Source organism: Rhinopithecus bieti, unplaced genomic scaffold (genome assembly GCF_001698545.2).
Source record: "Rhinopithecus bieti isolate Rb0 unplaced genomic scaffold, ASM169854v2 scaffold_789, whole genome shotgun sequence".
Taxonomy (NCBI): domain Eukaryota; kingdom Metazoa; phylum Chordata; class Mammalia; order Primates; family Cercopithecidae; genus Rhinopithecus; species Rhinopithecus bieti.
The window spans coordinates 432,266-439,367 of NW_016803200.1; positions in this window are offsets into that span (position 1 = coordinate 432,266).

The window sequence follows — 7,102 nt, forward strand, 5'->3', positions numbered from 1 at the left end:
TTGAGACGGAGTCTTGCTCTGTCACCCAGGCTGGAGTGCAGTGGCGTGATCTTGGTTCACTGCAAGCTCTGTCTCCTGGGTTCACACCATTCTCCTGCCTCAGCCTCCCGAGTAGCTGGGACCATAGGCGCCTGCCACCAGGCCCAGCTAATTTTTTGTATTTTTAGTAGAGACGGGGTTTCACCGTGTTAGCCAGGATGGTCTTGATCTCCTGACCTTGTAATCTGCCCACTTCAGCCTCCCAAAGTGCTGGGATTGCAGGCGTGAGCCACTGTGCCTGGCTGCTCTAGACTCATCTTATATTTTTCCTGTGCTGGCCCTAGAATCAGCTATTTTTTTCAAGGACGCCTAGTTTCATTTACTGGAAATTGCATTTAGAAGGCCAAGATTTTGATACTGGATGTGTTTGTTAAAACTGTGTTTCATTGCCTTTAGACCCTTTCTGTGGACAGAGCTAGAAAACAAGTGTATGAATACTATGTATACATATATCATATTCATGTGTGCACATAATATCTGCAGAGTGTTTTACAAGGGCTTGGGAAATGCCTTTCCATGAAATGCAGAAGCAAATACCAATATTTTAAAAGTTAAAGGATTCGGTGGAAAATGTCTGACCCTGTGCCAGATATTACTCATGTAGTGCTACTTTTGGTGGATAGAGGTGCTAGGGAATTGGCATATCACCGACAAAACATTGGACTAATTTATTAAATGGCTGAATTATATTTTGAGGTTTATTTTTTCAAAACAGAATTTATTAATCTTAATCTCTCCTCCTGCAAATTTTAATCTGAAAACCTTGTCTGCTATAAGTACTTCTTTTACTAACTCTTTTGGATATTCCTATGATGATTATTTGTCATCTTTTCTCTTTTTTTGGCTTCCATATTTGACTTTTTTTCTTTAACTAATAAAGTCCTGATATTTTCACTGCTTAAAAAACCCATAGAATAAAGCTATATATAAAACTTTACTTATGTAACTAAAGCTTTTATCTACTTTTCTTTCACTAGCAATCTAGCTGGTTAAGCCAGATACTCTGATCTTGCTTGAGTACTGCCCGCTTTACTCCAGTGATGTTTACTAATACAACTGGCCCTCCATATCTGTGGGTTTCTCATTCATGGATTCTATCAACTGTGAGTTGGAAATACTAAAAGCAAACAAAAAAGGATGGTTATGTCTGTATTGAACATGTATAGACATTTTTCCTTGTCATTACTTCCTAAGCAATACAGCATAACACTATTTCCACAGTACTTACATGGCATTAGGTACCATAAGTAATCTAAAGGTGATTTAAAGTACTCAGGAGGATGTGCCTAGGTTATATGCAAACCCTACACCATATGTATAAGGGATTTGAGCCCCCATGGATTTTGGTATCTGTGGGGGTCCTAGGACCAATCCTCCATGGATAGCAAAGGACAACTACATTAATGTCTTCGAGATGCCCATATCTTTCTTCTCCTTTCATAGTTAATTTTGAGGGCCTGAAAGCAGGGTTGTGAGGGGCTTTCCTTTTTTTTTTTTTTTTTTTTTTTTCCAATTTTTCGTTGTTGCTGCTGCTTCAGTGTCCTTTAAGCATCTCTCTACGCTGTAGGGATTTGATCCAGTTTTTTCTTTCTTTCACAGGTTCTTTTTTAAAAAAACAATTTAAACTTTTATGTTAGATTCAGGGGGTACATGTGCAAGTTTGTTACCTGGGTATATTGTGTGATGCTGAAGTTTGGGGTATGAATGATCTCATCACCCAGGAAGTGAGCATAGTACCTAATAGGCAGTTTTTCAACCTTGATCTTGTCCCTTCTTCCCCCTCTAGTAGTCCCCAATGTTTATCGTTCCCATCTTTATGTCTGTGTGTACTCAATGGTTAGTTCCCACTTATTAGTTAGAACAAGTGGTATTTGGTTTTTTGTTCCTGCATTAATTTGCTTATGATAATGGCCTCCTGCTGCATCCCATGTTGCTGCAAAGGACATGATTTCATTCTTTATATGTCTGCATAGTGTTCCATGGTATATGTGTACCATTTTTTTTTATCCATTCCATCACTGATAGGCATCTAGGTTGATATGATGTCTTTGCTATTGTGAATAGTGCTGTGATGAATATACAAGTACATGTATCTTTTTGGTAGAATGATTTATTTTCCTTTGGGTATATATCCAGTAATGGGATTGCTGGGTTGAATGGTATTTTTGTTTTATGTTCTTTGAGAAACCTCCAAACTATTTTTCACAGTGGCTGAACTAATTGATATTCCCACCAACAGTATGTAAGTGTTCCCTTTTCTCTGAGGCCTCATTAACATCTTCTTCTACATATTCTTATGCTGCACATCCTCAAACCCCTCTGCTATCCTATAGTATCTGACTGGATACCTAGGACCTTTACTTGTTGTGATGGTTAATTTTATGTGTCAATTTGACTGGGCCATGGGATGCCCAGATATCTGGTTAAACATTATTTTTGGGTATGTCTGTAAGGGTGTTTCCAGAAGATTAGCATTTGAGTTGGGGAACTGAGTAAAGTAGATGGCTTTCCCCAGTGTGGGTGGACATCATCTAGTCCGCTGAGGGCCTGAATAAAGCAAAAAGGTAGAGCAAGTCTGAATTTGCTGTCTGCCTGACTGCTCTAGCTGGGACATAAATCTTCACCTGCTCTTGGTACTCCTGGTTCTCAGGCCTTCAGACTTAGACTGGAATCTATACCGTTGCCCTCCAGGTCTCAGGCCTTCAAACTACACTATCAGCTTTCCTGGGTCTCCAGCTTGCAGACAGCAGACCATGGGATTTATCAGCCCTCATAATTGCATGAGCCAATTCTTTATAATAAATTTTGTTATATATATTTATGACATATATGATATATAAATAATAGGATATGTAATAAGATATGACACATTATATATATATATATGTATTTATATATGTGTGTGTATATTTGTGTGTGTGTATGTCCTATTGGTTCTGTTTCTCTGGAGAACACCAACAAAATATACCTGTTGATTATCAGTTGTCAGTACAGTTGGGTGATTTATATACATAGATATATATAATTTTATAAACATACATTATCTCTATATAGAAATCAGGGTAGAGCATAACATAGTGTATACTTGCTATCTCTACTTTCTAGTTTTCACCTTGCTCAACTCACTGCAAACTGGCTTCCAGCCTTCACTAAAACTACTTTAAGTTTTCCAAAGACTTCTTGACAAATCCAATGAATGTTTTCCCTTTCAAAAAGCTGTTATTGGACTACTTTACGGTGTTTAACTATGGAGTCTTCAATTCGTAAATTTATTGACATGTCATTCTTCTGATACCTCATTGCCCTTGCCTGGCCTGTCTTTCTCTGTTTCCTCTGACAGCCATCTTAGATGTTGGTGTTGCTCAAGTATTTTTATTTGTATGTTCACTACATCATCTCTGTGTATCAGTTTCCTATTGCTTCTGTAACAACTTACCACAAACTTAGTGGTTTAAAGTAATGCAAGCCTATGTTCTTACAGTTCTGGAGGTCAGAAGTCCAAAATCAGTTTCACTGGACAAAAGTCCAGGTGGTGGGAGGGCTGTTCCTTCTTTAGGCGGTGAGGGGAGGATGTGTTTCTAGCAGCTGCTAGAAGTCTCCTATGTTCCTTGGCTTGTGGCCCCTTTCTCCATCTTCAATGTCATATCACTCAAATCCCTAATTCTGTCATCACATAACTTTCTCCTCTAACTCTGATGCTTCGTGCATTCCTCTTATAAGAACCCCGTGATTACACTGGGCCCACCCAGATAATCCAGAATAATTGCTCCATCTCAAATTTCTTAATTACGTCTATAAATTCCATCTTGCCGTATAAACTAACATATTCACAAATTCTAGGAATTAAGATTTTGAGATATTCAGGGAGGTTATTATTTAGCCTACCACCCTCTTGTTGATCACATTCATTCTTATGGTTTTGATTAAACTAAACGTTGATGATTTTCATATCAGTACATTCTACCCAGCTTTCTCTTCTGCACTCAAGATCCATATATCTAACTGCCTGCCAGACATTTTCACCTGGATTTATCTGAAATTCAATTATGATAAATAGACCTTTTCATCTCCCCCAGGCAATTTTCGCTTCCTGTGTTCTTTATGTCAGTTAATAGTCACCAAAACTGAAATATGTGGTCATTCTTAAATCTCACCACTCTCTCAGTTCCCATATTAAAGTATTTGCTACGTCCTGTCAATTTAACTTCTATTTTTGTCTAATATGTCCCCTCTAAGGCTTCCTTATTTCAATGATCAGTTTTCCCATTTGCAAAATGGAATGATAGTGCCTAATTCTTAAGCATTATGATATCAACTGTACAGATAAAGAAATTAAAGCATAGAGAAGTCAGAACCTTTTGCAAGGTTACATAAAAAGAGAGTTGGAATTTAAATGTAGGGTTCAGCTTTTTCTACTTTAGCCAAGTTCCTTTTATCTTTTCTGGATTATTCAAATAGCCTCCTAACTATGTTCCCTGATAATAAGTTTGGCTCTTCAAGTCTATAGTTCTCATTGTCACATGATCTTTCTAAGATACAATAATAATTCCTCAACACGGTTCTCTGTGATCTGGAGTCTATGTACTTCTTATTACCATATTCTACTGAGCCATATCCTGCTTTAATTCAATACTCTTAGCATCCCTGATATCCTTATATTTCTTGGTGCATACCTGTTGTTCTCAATCTTGTGCTTACTCGGGCTAACTTTTGCCTAGACTTTCCCTCCCTTAACTTCCCCATCTTTAAAATCCTACCTGTTCTTTAAAACTCAGCTCAGACATAATCACTGAGAAGGTATTTAAACTCCCTTTTCCCTAAGTTTGTATTAAGTGCTCCTCTATATCCTGTGTGTATCTCTACTATTAAACCTACCATTCTAAAAAATATCAGTTTGTGTGTCTGTTTCTCCTGTTCATATATGTATGTGTGTTTTACTCTATTGCTGGATACTTGAAGAGAAAGATTGTGTTTTATACTATTCTGTCTTCACAATGTCTAGCACAGTTCCTGACATAAAATATTACTCAATAAATGCTCTTGAATGAAGAAATGTGTGCATATTCATTTTTATCATTTTCTCAACGAGATTAGAAACAGTCTTTGTATTTTCTGCATGAAGATATTATCTCTAAGTCTTTAGATGATAATCATAGTGGAGGCAATTACCATGCTGAAGAAAGAAAATGAATTTCACCTGTGAGGTAGATTCCTGTCTTGATAAGAAATTGCCTTACATAAAATAATAAATATGAAATCATGATATTAATGTTTAATAGAAGAATGTTTTTATTGTCCCTATGAAAGCATTTTCTATTTTGCCTTGTTCAATATAAGTAAGCAGAAGGTATAATGAAGAGAAAATGTAAAATGCCTTTATTTATACAATTTACATTTCTTATAAATAACTAGTAATAGAAGGGAAATCTATTTCTGTTTGTATACATATTCATTGAAGCAGGAAAGCACCAATGGCAAGTTCCAAATTGTCAATTTACCCGACAGGAATTTATCTATTTTGTGTCGCAGTAACAGAGGACCAATACCTTGGAAAAAGATTGTTCTTCTTTGATAAAAAATGTATAGCTTTGTTTGAGAATGCTGGACCTTGCTCCAGTCTAGTATCAGCTGCTCCTGTTATTAGTGCTATACTCCAATGAATTTGAGTGACAATCTAGTTTTGCCAGTGCTCATGTTTACTTAATTCTAAGATGTATGAAGAATATCATAATCTATTTTATAAATTGACACTATTAGTGATTTACAGTGACTTCTTTTTAAATCTGGATAGATTGCACAGAAATTATGTCATTTTATGTAATAAGGCATAGGGTTTTTTTTGTTTTTTGTTTTTTGTTTTTTTGCTAATGGAAAACTACCAACAAAAAGCAAACAGCAAACAGCAAAAAGGAAAAGTGCTCATTTTTGAAATAGGACACCAAATAGGGAACAACTGAGGAAGAAATTCTGCTAAAATAATTGGGACTCAAGGGCACTGAAAATTTATGACCTCATCAGCCTGGAGACAATTAATTTTATTATGGTTCATTACATAACCTCCTGAAAATACAAGCACCATGTAAACTAAGAAAAATGAAGAAGCAATGAGAAGAATTACTGATAGAGAACAAGACAAGCATTTCCCTTCAGTGGTTTTAATGTTTAGTTATCTCACTAAAAGACAGTTTTGAAGTAATTAATTATGATATTTGGATGGAACATTTGGATTTACATTCCAGTCATCATTTGGACCTCTTTTTCAGGCACTTTTGAACAAAGTTGCAAATGGTGGCTACTGTCTTATAAAAATGAATGGTGTATATGGGATGGCTGGGAATGACTCTTGTTCACTTTTCATTTGTTTTCTCAAATACAATAGTGAGCACTTTCAGTTGTGCTGTCTCTTCACAAATAATCCACTTGTTAAAATGCTCATTCATTTATTAATCAAATGTCCCCTAAGCTGCTCTTCTTTATATTGTGTGCCTCTAGCAAATACATCTAGTCATTGCTTTGGTTTCATTCCAGCCTAGTGATTTCAAACTCCTGTTGGCCAAACTTTGTTCTAGAATTGTATTTACAGCTGAGCACAAGATATCCATCTCCCTTCTTCAGATATTCTGCAGTTGCCTTGACAAATCAGTTCCCTATTTGGTGTCCTATTTCAAAAATGAGCACTTTTCCTTTTTGCTGTTTGCTGTTTGCTTTTTGTTGGTAGTTTTCCATTAGCAAAAACAAAAAACAAAAAACAAAAGAAACCCTATGCCTTATTACATAAAATGACATAATTTCTGTGCAATCTATCCAGATTTAAAAAGAAGTCACTGTAAATCACTAATAGTGTCAATTTATAAAATAGATTATGATATTCTTCATACATCTTAGAATTAAGTAAACATGAGCACTGGCAAAACTAGATTGTCACTCAAATTCATTGGAGTATAGCACTAATAACAGGAGCAGCTGATACTAGACTGGAGCAAGGTCCAGCATTCTCAAACAAAGCTATACATTTTTTATCAAAGAAGAACAATCTTTTTCCAAGGTATTGGTCCTCTGTTAC